The following is a 12,897-nucleotide window of genomic DNA, read 5'->3' on the forward strand; positions in this document are numbered from 1 at the left end:
TTTAGAGTGGTTAGTTTTGGAACCGGTGAGGCTCATTTTGGGCTGGGTTGACAGCAGTGTTCCCAGAAGATGGAGTTATTCCACTCCTGCCTGGGTGGGGGGAACAGCGTAGAAGGGATATTTGGATCTATTTTCAAGTTATTTCAATCCAGTGCCAGAATCTCATGCCACCCCCCATCCTCGCATAACACAACTGAAGCTAAAAACTGTGGGAGTGTTGTGGGTAACAGGAGAGGATCTATTGATTAATATTATCCTTCCTAACTCACGCTAGCAAGCTTCTTTATGCAGCAGAGTGCATTCCCCCTTTTATACAGCAAGAAGGCTGGTTGCAGACTCATGTGAGTCTCTTAAAGTAATATGCAATTCAGTCTGGCTTGCCCAGATTGAGATCTGTTCTATTATTCCTGGTAAGACCCCATTTATACCTCCTAAAAGAATAAAAACACAACAGTCTTATTCGTAAGTAACAAAAAGTAATTTTACTCACGATCAAGCAGAGCACAGTGTGATCCCTGAAGGCAGGCTTTAGGCTTAAAGTTACAAATATGTACAAACAGGTTTACCCCATATGGGAGATAACCTAGGGACTGCCGGCTAACAGCCAGCAGTGCAGTCCAGGTGAATCAGGAAGCAGACAGGACGAGAAAGAAGAAAGGAGGTGGCTACATGACTTGGCCCTTTACCAGGTCTGGAAATGTCATACCCACCTACAATTTGTGGGAATGTTCAGGGTGGCAGGCGAGGATATATTGTTTATTAATATCCTTCCTAACTTGCACCAGCAAGTTCCTTTACTTAGCAAAGTTTACATTCCCTTTTTACATGCATAGCAGATAGCTGGTTGCAGGCTTGTGTAAGCCTCTCACTTTATACAATTCAGTCTGTCTTCAGATTGAATTGTACATTCCTGGTAAGTTCCCTTTAATCCTCTTAAAAGAATAAAGACGTGACAATCTTATGCAAAGTCAATAAAAGAAGTTTACTTACATCAGTTCACAGTTGAATCCCTGAAGGCAGACTTAGTTAAAAATATGTACATGTGGATCTACCCCATATGGGGGAATAATCCTACTGTTCTGCTAGATGAGAGCTAGCAGAGCAGTCCTAGCTAAAAGCTGGTCAAATGAAGGAGTCCAAAAAAAGAGGTGTGCTGAGTGACTCTTCCTTTTGTTACCTGGACAGGTTAGGTCATGCCCACCTTCTATCACATGCAAAAGGAAGGATGCTCCAGTCAGGAGGAACAGGAAGTTTCAACTGGCTGGACCAAACATTCCCTCGCATGTCTTCTCTAGCATTACAAGGAATGTTGTATTTGACTGCTCTCAGTGGATTACATCCCACAAAAACAGCAAAGCAACTTTAGATAAACCAACAGTCTAATTTAGTGGGAAATGTTATGTCAAAATAAAATGTTAAGAGTTACAATCATTCTGTAGAAAGTTACCACAAAAGGTTGTTTCTGAAGCAGCAGCTGACAGCTGGATCCCAAGAACGCAAGACAGCCATCTGTGAGATGGATGATCAGGGGGGAAATGGCACTCTCCTTTAAAGGAAGAAGAAAAACGTACATAGTTTTAGGTATAGGCATTGTTTTCCAGAGTCAGATGGGTTTGGGACTCAAAAGTAAGCGGATTGGTTACACTTAAGCTTAGAAAAAGGCCCAGAATGGGGAGTGAGGCAATGAGGGCATTGTAGGGGCTTAGACTAGATGACCCCCACATTCCCTTTCAGCTCCACATTTCTATGATTCTCAGATTCTCAGATGGTGCGAGCTAGTTAAACAGGGGAAATGCAGAAGATGCATTCCTCTTCAACAAGGCATTTGGCTAGTTATACAATCTATGACCTTTTTGTGGGAATGTTAAGGAAGGTAGGAGAGGATATATGATTTTGATATTATCCCTCCTCACTCACGCTAGTGAGTAAACAGCAGAGCACATTCCATTTGCAACTTATTGGAAGCAAGTTGTTAATTCGTTAGAATCCTTTAATTAAGAAATCCAGTCTGGCTTGTCCAGTCTGGATTGTTCCTGGTAAGTTTCCCCTTAAAATAATAATAAGACAACACAGTCTTCTTTAAAAGTAAGAATAAAGTTTTATTCATATTCTGCTCGCAGCAATAATCTGAAGGCAGGCTTTATCTTGTGGTTACAGTGAAAAGAAGTCTGAGCTACATCTCAGACTTTCTGCTTGAGGGCTCCAGCCTATGTGAAGGTTGAGCCATGCACTGGCTAAGAGCCAGGAGAGCAAGAGTAAGAGAGTAAGAGTCAAAATGGTAAGAGAGAGATGGTTGCATGGCCATCCCTTTTATCTGGTAAGCTAGGGTCATGCCCATCTTCCTGGTCACACACAGAGGGAGGAAGCTCCAGAGCAGTTATGATAGGAAGTCCTCCCTGTCTGGAGCCACATTCCCCTGTGTGTCCATTCTAGGCAACAGGAAATTGTTGTACTCGACTGCTCTAGTAATAATACATCCCACACTTTTAACCTGGGGAGTGGGTATAGTTTTGTGTGTTATTATGCATTTTTGTGTTTATACGGTAAGCCACCCTGTGGTCCTTCGATGAAGGCAGTATATAAGTTTTAATAATAATAATACCAGAACAAAATTGGTGCCAGGCAAGTTATGGCATGACCATGGCCAGTATGGTGTAGTGGTTAAGAGCGGTAGTCTCCTAATCTGGGGAACCGGGTTCGCGTCTCCGCTCCTCCACATGCAGCTGCTGGGTGACCTTGGGCCAGTCACACTCTCTCAGCCCCACTCACCTCACAGAGTGTTTGTTGTGGGGGAGGAAGGGAAAGGAGAATGTTAGCCGCTTTGAGACTCCTTAAAGGGAGTGAAAGGCGGGATATCAAATCCAAATCCAAATCCATGGGCAGCATTGCATCTGCTTTAGGGCAAGGATACCACCAGGTGGGGCCCCATCCAATTGGCTCTATGCTTTTCAATCTGGATTGCATTGCAAACTTGGGTTTTCTGAAGAATGCATCAAGGAGACCAAATATGCATTAACATCAGCAGTAGGGAATATTTCTTCCCCATAGAGTCCTGGCAATTGCTGGATTCAATAGCTATACCCAGATTGTCAACAACAATGACCGTCTGTCAGAATGACAATGACAATCTCTTAGAAATATGATTTGAAGTCAACAATTCAATTAGTAATTAAGGAAAGATTAAGAACAAACTTAGTTGGTCTCTAAGGTGCTACTGGACAATTTTTTTGTTTATAAGGAACCAATGGTTACTGATGCTTTCTTACCTAGTTCTGAAGCAATTGATTTTGCATATATCTCCCATCTCAATCCTATTAGATACTGATTTCAACATACATTGATTTCCATCTAATCTGTTTGGCTGGGATACCTTAAGCTGAAATCCTAGGAACAATTCAACAAAAGTCTGCTCACTGTCTTGTGGCATATTAGCTGATCATGATAAAGAGATTTTGGAATTATTCAAAATACTGTAGAAGTGGTAACTTAATATTTAGCTATGAATCCCCTGCTTAATTTATATGAGAAAAGGGTAGACTGCATATTTGACATGCAGGGGACTAACCAAATTTGCCTTTATTCCAAACACTGAGAACTGGCATCAATTCACAGGGATACAAAACCCACCTGCATACTGAATTCCATTAGACACAACACTTATTTCAGTGTTCATGTGCTAAGGGTTTGCATGATGGTTTAGGGTAAAATGAAAAATATCATGTGATTTATTTCAATGGGGGTAAATGTAAAGGTAAAGGGATCCTGACCATTAGGTCCAGTCGTGGCCGACTCTGGGGTTGCGGTGCTCATCTCACTTTATTGGCCAAGTGAGCTGGTGTACAGTTTCCGGGTCATGTGGCCAGCATGACTAAGCCGCTTCTGGCGAACCAGAGCAGCGCACGGAAACACCATTTACCTTCCCGCTGGAGCGGTACCTATTTATCTACTTGCACTTTGACATGCTTTTGAACTGCTAGGTTGGCAGAAGCAGGGACCGAGCAACGGGAGCTCACCCCATCATGGGGATTCAAACCGTCAACCTTCTGATCAGCAAGTCCTAGGTTCTGTGGTTTAATCCACAGTGCTACCTGAGTCCCTTCAATGGGGTTAACCAGATTTAATTGCAACTCAAACAAACTGCTACTTAAATGCATTGGATTCACTTCAGTCCAATAAATGTGGGCTTCCAGCTCAGGAAGGCAGGACCCACCCAGTCATGAGGCAGAAAGAGGGAACTCAGTCAGATAACAGGGTGCACCCCTTTACCCAGCTACCTCACTTTCCTGCCTGCCAGCCTTTCTGCTGTTGGTAACACTGCTTACCACCACCACCCTGGTGAAACTAAAGAAGGTGAGGCTAAACTCTCTGTCATCCTCTCCACAGCGTCCCTGCATGTTCTGAGAAAGGGCCATGGGGACCCTTTCTCAGAGCCAGATATTCTGGGCAAGAACACCTATGATGGCACTGTGGTTTACACAGCAGCTAGAAACTGCAGGATTTACAGTCAAAATCACAAACGCATGATTGCCAGAAAGGCACATGAGGGGCTGACACTTAAAGATTTATAGAATGGACTGTTTGAGGCCATTTTCTTAATGCTTTGGTGGGAATTTCAAAGAAAGAATATAATTTTATGTACTTCCTGTCTGAGCTCTCCTTCTCTTTCTTTCAAGCCAGCAATGTGAACAGTTGTACATGCCTTGGCTCTGCCCAGAACCCAGACTCCACTTTGGAAACTAATTTTGTATTTTGTAACTAAGAAGTCACAGCAGTCACGAAATTAAAAGACGCCTGCTCCTTGGGAGAAAGGCGATGGCAAACCTAGACAGCATCTTAAAAAGCAGAGACATCACCTTGCCAACAAAGGTCCGTATAGTTAAAGCCATGGTTTTCCCAGTAGTGATGTATGGAAGTGAGAGAAGGCTGATCACCGGAGAATTGATGCTTTTGAAGTATGGTGCTCGAGGAGACTCTTGAGAGTCCTATGGACTGCAAGAAGATCAAACGCATCCATTCTTAAGGAAATCAGCCCTGAGTGCTCACTGGAAGGACAGATCGTGAAGCTGAGGCTCCAATACTTTGGCCACCTCATGAGAAAAGAATACTCCCTGGAAAAGACCCTGATGTTGGGAAAGATTGAGGGCACAAGGAGAAGGGGACGACAGAGGACGAGATGGTTGGACAGTGTTCTCGAAGCTACAAACATGAGTTTGACCAAACTGCGGGAGGCAGTGGAAGACAGGAGTGCCTGGCGTACTCTGGTCCATGGGGTCACGAAGAATCAGACACGACTAAACGACTAAACAACAACAACAACTAAGAAGTATTTTTACCTGCATACCAGTTTGATATATTTGCTGCTTGCATTGAAATGTAAGTAAACGGTTTTGTTTTTGAGTTGCTGCCCTCCAGACCTCTCATGGAGGAGGCACACAAAGAAGGGCCTCAGATAATGATCACAGGGTCTGGGATAATTCAGATGGGGAGAGGTGGTCCTTGACATATTGCAGTCCTGGCTTGTTTAAGGCTTTGTAGGTAAAAACCAGCACTTGGAAGTGGGCTTGGAAACTAACTGGTAGCCAGTGCAGTTAGGCCAGGATCTTTATAATATGCTCAAACTGCCTTGCCTTCAGTGAGCAGCCTGACCACCAAATTCTGCACCAGCTGAAGTTTCTGAACCCCCTTCAGAGGCAGTCCTACATATTAACGTGATGCAGTAATCTAACCTAGAGGTTACCAGAGCATAGACAACAGAAGCTAGGCTATCCCTGTCCAGAAAGGGCCTCCAGCTGAAAGGGATGGAAGGCACTCAGTGCCACAGAGGCCACCTGAGCCTCAAGTGACAGTAAAGGATCCAGGTATACCCCCAAACTATGAACCTTCTCCCTCAAAGGGAGTGTAACTCCATCAAGAGCAGATCATCTCCCATACATCCAGTCTAGGGAGCCACCCATTAAGAGTGCCTCAGTCTGGATTGTGCCTCAGCACCTTGACTCTCATCCAGTCCATTACCTAGGTAAGACAACGTTGACTGAAAATATTTCTGGTTTGCCAAGCATTTCTTACAGAATGAATTTGATTCAGTGCTTGGTCATTAGTTCTGTATTTTATGCTTTTGTGATCTTTTAATGCTGTTGCCATACATCACAATGATTTGTTTTCAGTCCAGAGGTCTCAAAAGTCCGGGAAGGTATGATGCGGATACTTTGATATAGTCTTATCACTTAATCACATCCTTATACTGACTTCTTCAGGAGGCTTCCCCTGAGCAATTAATTAATTAATTAATCCGTCAATTAATCCGTGCAATTGTGGTTTGTGGTTCCTTCCGCGCTATGATTCCAGATGGGCCTGTATCTCCGCGGGAGAGGAGGGTGGGGGGATTATTCTTTTAATCTCCTGCGGTTATTGATTCGCAGCTCCCTGTGCAAACAGCGCCCCAACACAAACGCCTCTCGGCGCGCCTATTCGGAGCGGAGCCCGAGTCCCGCCCCTCCCGCTCCTGGCCCTCTTTCCCCGCTGGCCGGCTGAAAATGTAAATAGAGCAATAATGCGCCCGGCGGGGAGGCTCAAAGAGCTCTGTCTCTGGGGCTGATTTGTGGCCTGGGATGAGCAGGGGACGGGGCTCCAGTTGGCCGACTTCCTGCATATTTCTTAGGGACTGGACAGGCTCTCTAGAAAAGATTCCCAGGCCGTGATGATTGGAGCCACCTATCAAGCGTGCCCGGTGACAGTCGCTTTCCTGCCTCTCTCCCCCCCCCCCCGCCCTCCCCTTCCCAGCCCTCTCCCCCGTCCCTCCCCTGGTTCCTCCTAGATCAGCCTCCCCAACGTCCTGGGTGGTCGGCCCGAGGGGAACACAAATACATGCCAACTGCTAGCCTGTGAACAAAGGGGAAATGTAGCCCTATGTCCTGGACCTGTTGGAAGCATTTGTTCCAGTCAAGATTTTGCATTTGTTCAGACGGGGAATAATAGGTGATTGACGCCTCCTAACAATGTGCTTTAGCTCTCCGGGATAAATCGGAGCTTGTTCCTTGTTGTCATGGTTTTCAATTGGGTTCAATGGGATTTGAACCACGATCGACTCTGCTTTGCGTCTACTGCAGCCTACTCCATACAAATTTATTAGTTATGTCTTTTTAAATGAGATTAAATGGAAACGACTTCAGGGAAACAACTCATTCATAGCCAGGGGCTCCGGGTGCCCACCAGCATTTGAATGCCAGCTTAGGGGTGTGTGTAATGAATATCAATTCATAACTTCAATCTAGAAGCAGGGTCGCCAAACATGGTACGCAGAAACCCTGGGAGATAAATGCTTCCTTTTTTACACTTGAGGAAGTGGATGGGGCTGAACTGGTCTGCGTCCAAATGCCCTGGTTTCCATCTGGGTTGTGGACCAGGCTGCGTATGGACCTCGGTTTCAATGCAAACCCTTCGGCTCCGCTGGGCTGAGAATGGGAGCCAAAGGCAGCCATCACAACTGCTTGGAAAGGCGAAGTCCGCCTTGAATATAATAGGGCTGTTTAGAAGAAATGGGTCGGAGCCAGCGTGGCTGCAAAGAGCTTAGAGAGGTGCCGGCTCCTCTCCGCAAACAACAGTAGCCAAAAAGGAGGGGGGGGGTGACTCACAAAAGGAGATGGTTCTCCTTTGTATGTATCCTCAAGGACAGACCAATATTTCTGAGGCCATCAGCGATGGCAACGAATTAGGGGGGGACCCCTCACCCACTATCCCCACCTCCTAACTCCTCGACCCCTCTAAGAAAGAAAGGTACTTATATTAAAATCTTGACCCTGAAAGCAAACAGTTCCTGGCTTCTGGGGAGGTTGTCTCTCTCTCTCTGTGTAGTTTGAAGCCTGGAGGGACGAAGTATTCAAGGTGCCTCTTAGAATACTTGCCAAGGACTCTCTAAGGAAAGTTGGTTTGGGTTGTTGTTTTTCAAACTTCGCGAGTCAGGAGAGAAAGTCTCTACTCCAGTGACCTCTCTTAGCCTTTTAAGCTATTGAATATCCTAAGCCCACACTGCTGTGTAGAAATAAGTAAATGGTACTCGTCAGCCCTTAAGAGCCCTTCAGCACCAAATATTTGCTCTTTCTCTTATGGATTCTCTCCAGTGGCACCAAAAACGCTCCTCTTCCAGCCTCTGAGCGAGCTGAGTACACCAACCCCTTAATAGCTCTTCGGAGAATCTCCTTGCGCTGGGCGGGCGGGAAGGTAATTCCCTCGGGCGGAGTGGAGGAGAATTTGCTCTCAGCTACCAAAATATCTTGATATAAACCGGTGTGTTTATATCAAGCTGTTCCTATCTCCAAAGCTTCCTAGTGGGACTTATGTTGCTTTGGGAACCTGTTTTAAAACTTATTACAATTAGCCGATCAAGGGGCAGGTTGTCGTGTGTGGGAGTGTCGCCTAATGGAATTATTTCCCGTACAATCAATCCATCTCTGCACATAGAAACCTAGCTGTCAGGTAGACTAGAATCCTTTCCCCCTGACCTCTAGCTTTCTATGTGCTGGGATTTTTTAAAAAGTTATTTGCTTGGATTCAACCATGTGAGCCTCCAAGATGCAGGACAATGGAACAAGAAATAAGGCACAGGGAGGGCAGGATGGGATGATCTAGCCTCCTCCGTGTTTCAGAGGATATGTGATTATTCCTTAGGTGGGACACTTACATTTGACCCACTCGCCAGTTCTACTCTCTGAGTCTGACAATTGTTATAAGCAATTAAATGGACGCTTATTTAGATGTGCATGCCAAAGGTGCAAAAGTCCGTGAGTGGGCAACATCTTCGTTAAGCAAAGGAAGGCATGCCATTATTATTATTATTATTATTATTATTATTATTATTATTATTATTATTATTAATCTGGAATTAAATAAGATATATATCCAACTGCTGACCTTACTGAGTATCGTGCACTTACCCTTACCCAAAACTCTGGCTCCCACCCTTCTGAAATACGAAGCTCAGCTGTTCCCTTGCGACCTTCCAAAGCAAACCTGAGCAAGCAAACAACGTGTAAAGCAGTTCCCATAAGAACTAAGCAAAGCCCCCAACGCGTTTCGAGCGGATTGACTTTTTATCTCCAACAACGAAAAGAAGACAGCGAAAGAATCAGCAGTTGAGACTCAGCTAGGTCTTGATGTCATGTTCGCTGAGTCATTTGTCCGTAAAATGGGATCACTACCTCGCAGGGCTATTGGCAGTGTGGAAGACGTAAGAATATGAATTTCAGATGCGATGGGAGTCAACTGTAAGCTTATCTGCAGCTAAAGCTCTTACCATCAGCTGAAACAGTTGTGTATCGATTGACTGTTTTTGACCAAATCATAGGAGTCCAATGTGATTTTTAACCAATTCATAGAAGGTACCTTGGAAGCCACAGCGCTTTACAAAGTATAACGCTACCCGTTTTCCAGGGAAGATGGAATTCGTAGAATGAAGCCGATAACCATTGCGATTGATATTATTTTCAGTAAATAAACACGGAAGTGGATAGCTATGTGCAACCAAAGTGGATACAGGGCAACCAAAGCAGTTTCTGTGCCAAAACCAGGCTTAAACTCTGATTGAAATGGATCTAGAAAATCAGATTTCTCCAAAAGTACCTGAATCTGGTCCCTGTAGGAAGCTGTCCTATGCAGAAGAATCTGCAGCCAAACTACAAGTGCCTGATTGCTAAAGAGTCACAAACAGGGGACTGTATGATTTCATATCCTCTAAACTTTTGTGGTGGGAGGGGGTACAATAAAAAACATAAACGTATTCTTCCTGGTGTTCATCACTGTCCCTGCTGAATCCTTGCAAGGCTTTTGCTATGAGTGAACATTATATCGTTCTTGTTTACTTGAACAGTCTAAGCATGATTTATTTGTTAAGAGGAAACAGAAGGAAGATGATCCAAATCTGCCTAAGCACCCTTGGATATCATAATTTGTTCTAGAAGGCTATACAACCTTGTCTCTAAAAGCTTCTGGAGATAAGCTGTACACAGATGCTGATCTTTAACTCTGCTGAAATAGGTATTTGCATTCTTACACAAGTAAGAAGAGGAAGGGTATTTAATTTATTGCTCATCAAAATCCATCTAACACCGATAAATTCCAGGTTAGAGTATTGCATCGCCTTATATGTAGGGCTGCCAAACCATCGGCACAGCTAAGCTGCATCCCTCTGCCACTTTTTGTCAAAAGGGAGAGTCTCTATGCTGTTGGGGAGGAAAGTAACTTTAGAAAGATAGAAATGGAAAGTTTTGCAGCTGGTCGGTCTCTTTCTAAGCGGGTGTCCTGATCTGGCAGATCTCCAGATTAGACCCGAGCAGGCGGCCTAGGTAGTGAAGAGAAGGCACAGCTGGTGTGAGGAACAGGAGCAAGAGGGAAACCCATGTGTTGACGAAGGAACACACAAAGCTACTTCACACACACACACACACACACACACACACACACACACACCGGAGAGGACACCGGGTGAGAAAATGGGTTCTAATTTGTTGTGCAATATAAAACTCTGCTCCGAAGGTGCCCAGGAATAAAAAACGATTTCCTTATCTATAGACTCCAGTAGATTTGATTATTTGCTACAGGTAGTAGATGCTACTATTACAATTGCAACGGTCATTACGATTAGGAGCAGACTAAGATATTCAGCTGAAATCGCGTTCCATTTTGCCCGGAGACAGAGCTTCCCCCACCCTAATTCGAAAGGATAGTCTTTTTGTTGTTGTCATTGTTCCCGGTTAAATACAAAAAGGGGGGAAAGGAGGGGAAGGAGGGTTGCTGCGCGGGGCTTAGGGATGGTGAATTTGGGCAAGGAAAAGCTGCTGGCGATTGCCAATGGTCCCCGTGACTCGCCATACGCGTCAAGAAGTACTTACTATATGCACCAAGAAGGACGTGGTTATAGCTTAACTGCTTTGTGGTAGAGGGGTTAGAATCGCGCCCTGCTCGAGACAAAATGCTCCTTAGACTCCTCGCGTTTGGAACGCAACCGAAAAATACCTAAATACACGAGATCTGCTTAGAGAGCTTTGCGTTAGTCCACGTTGGGTGGTCGGTAATCCAGAACCGAGCCGTGTTCTACTATGATATTTACTCAAGGGTAATAAAGGCACGGGGTGGCGACCCTATTTACCCCTAACAGCAAATGACTGCAATCGGCACAGCAATAAAAAAAACCCAAACTACTTCCAAGTCTCCCTGACTGACATTTCTCACTAACCTCCATGGCTACTGTTTTGCACCACAAATACATTTTACGATTTCAAATCAGACTGTCGACCTAGAGGTTTGAAGGGTTTAAGAGACTGAGGTCTGCGTTCAAGGCAAAGCTCATCTCGCCTTTTCTAGTGATTTGCAACCGGGTGATCGTCCTGTGGGACCGCAGTTTGCCTTGCAAGAGAGGGAAAGCCCGCATCTCTCTCTCTCTCTCTCTCTCTCTCTCTCTCCCTCTCTCTCCCCGACACGCACGCACGCAAGCATAGGATTTGACGTCTGGGAAATTGAACTGAGAAAGAAAACCTCGGAATAAACCGATTAAACCAGAGAAGTAAGGAAAACACGGGTCCTTCGAATTGTTTCACTCGCCTCTTATGTCATAGGCCAGTATTAGAATCAAACCAAACCCGATCGTGTATCCATTGCAAGGTGTGGGAGGCTGCAATCGCGCAGTCCTACGGAATAAAGTTGGACTTACTTCTGAGTGAACACGCATAGGATTGCCCTGCCAGACTTTTTAGAAAGTCTAAAAAGCACTCCATGCTGATAATAGTCAATTGTGTAATCCTAAACACGCTTGCTGTAAATGGGGCTTGCCTTTCAAAACCAGGAGGATATCGTTATGATTATCATTATCATTAACAGGTCGTTATCCTCAACGCCACAAGTCTGCCAAATCGAGCATTTCCAGGATGTGACGAATGTGGTCTGACGCCTGGGCTCCTTAGGAAATAGGACAGAAAGCTCAACGGAAAACTTACTTCCAAGTTCCAGGCCCATTTATTTCAGAGAGGCACATGCTTAAATCTTTAGAATCAATGGGCTGGAAAGTGCTTCGCGATCTGGGTGCTACCCAGCACTTTTTTGGGTACAATCCAGTTCCAGTTGAAATTAGTGACAATTAAACCCTGCAGTTCTCACTTAATGAGGGGAAATGCATAAGACTAGAGTATATTTCTATGGTGTCAGATTACTCTTTTTTGGAATAAGTGTTTTAAGTTAGGCTACGATCTGCTGTTCTTGGAAGTAAAGGGAAAGCTCTGTTATTTTTACAAGAGATGCATTGCATCCTACAGTCTACAGTGGTACCTCGGGTTACATACGCTTCAGGTTACAGACTCTGCTAGCCCAGAACTAGTACCTCGGGTTAAGAACTTTGCTTCAGGATGAGAACAGAGATCGTGCTCCGGCAGCGCGGCGGTAGCAGGAGGCCCCATTAGCTAAAGTGGTGCTTCAGGTTAAGAACAGTTTCAGGTTAAGTACGGACCTCCGGAACGAATTAAGTACTTAACCCGAGGTACCACTGCATCTATGAACTGGGCTACACACAGAGAGAGGGAGAGATTGCATAAATACCAGACACTCCTTGATTTGAGTTTCATGAGTTGACCGTTTTCATGAAGCTGAAACTGATAAATTTGTAACCCTTTGGGGGTGGCAGTGGGGTGGCGGTGGGGTGGGGTTCTCTGAATGCAGACGTATTTCGACGTACTTTGAAGAAATAATAAGCATGAAGCAAATCTGGGGGTCTCTCTTCAGAACAGCTTAAAAGGATAATACAAGGAGGAGAAGAGGGAAACACAAGCGTCTTAAATCCAGGCTTTAAACAAAGGGAAGGTAGTGGCAGGGACGAGGCTCGGCTCCGCCAGCAACGAAGTCCACGTGCATAATGGC

Source organism: Podarcis tiliguerta (assembly GCF_965153285.1).
Source record: "Podarcis tiliguerta genome assembly, chromosome: 1".
Taxonomy (NCBI): Eukaryota; Metazoa; Chordata; class Lepidosauria; order Squamata; family Lacertidae; genus Podarcis; species Podarcis tiliguerta.